Source organism: Bos mutus, chromosome 6 (assembly GCF_027580195.1).
Source record: "Bos mutus isolate GX-2022 chromosome 6, NWIPB_WYAK_1.1, whole genome shotgun sequence".
Taxonomy (NCBI): Eukaryota; Metazoa; Chordata; class Mammalia; order Artiodactyla; family Bovidae; genus Bos; species Bos mutus.
In genome coordinates, this window is record NC_091622.1 from 85,370,919 (window position 1) to 85,371,531 (window position 613).

The window sequence follows — 613 nt, forward strand, 5'->3', positions numbered from 1 at the left end:
ACCCAATACAGGGAAAAGGCCTTCAGTTTCCAATGCTACACAGAAATCAACTATAAAGACAACAAAACGAAAGACTCCCACTGCTAAATCTGTACTTAGACAGACGTCAGCTTCCCAAGGTGCAATAAGGAGCCATCATGTTCCTAAGTCTAAAAGTGCAAACCCTAAAATTCCTGAGAGTAACACGAGGTGAGTGGCTTCTAAGCGGACTCCACCGAACAACTTAACAGGCTCCAGGTCTACTACAAGAAGAATTACTAAGTCCACTGACAAAAAGTCTCAAAGATGCAATTATGATGGAAGCCAGAATCTACCTTCCAAAAACAAACGAAGGAAGACAAGACCTTTGTATTCTGTTGACCTGTCTTCAGGGTATCCAGCATTACCACTTATATGGAAGCATCGTGTACAAAAACCTCATCCACCACCATCTTGTCCAATAAAATCTCATTCCTCTAAACTTCAGACTCAGACATCTAAACCTCAAAAGCCTTGTCCACATCAACGAAAAAAGCAGCTATCAGAGATTTCCATAGAAGCAGCTACTGCATCACACACAGCACCGCCTACTGCCTTTGCAAACATCGCCAAGACAGCCACTAGAGGAGCTGAT